Genomic DNA, 251 nt, shown 5'->3' on the forward strand with positions numbered 1-251 from the left:
AGTCCAGCGGCGTATTGCTTTTGAATCGCACTCGACGAAAATTGATTTAAAGGAAAAAAAATCGCTACGTACGACCATCTAAGGCCGTACGCAGCGAAATTCCTTTTTCAAGCGCACGCGACAAAGTCCAGCGGCGTATTGCTTTTTCAAGCATACTTAAAAAATTCAAAGTCCAGCGGCGTATTGCTTTCGCTGGCATATAAAAATTCAAAGTCCAGCGGCGTATTGCTTTCGCCGGCATATAAAAATTC

This window comes from Bombus fervidus, unplaced genomic scaffold (assembly GCF_041682495.2).
Source record: "Bombus fervidus isolate BK054 unplaced genomic scaffold, iyBomFerv1 scaffold0050, whole genome shotgun sequence".
NCBI lineage: Eukaryota > Metazoa > Arthropoda > Insecta > Hymenoptera > Apidae > Bombus > Bombus fervidus.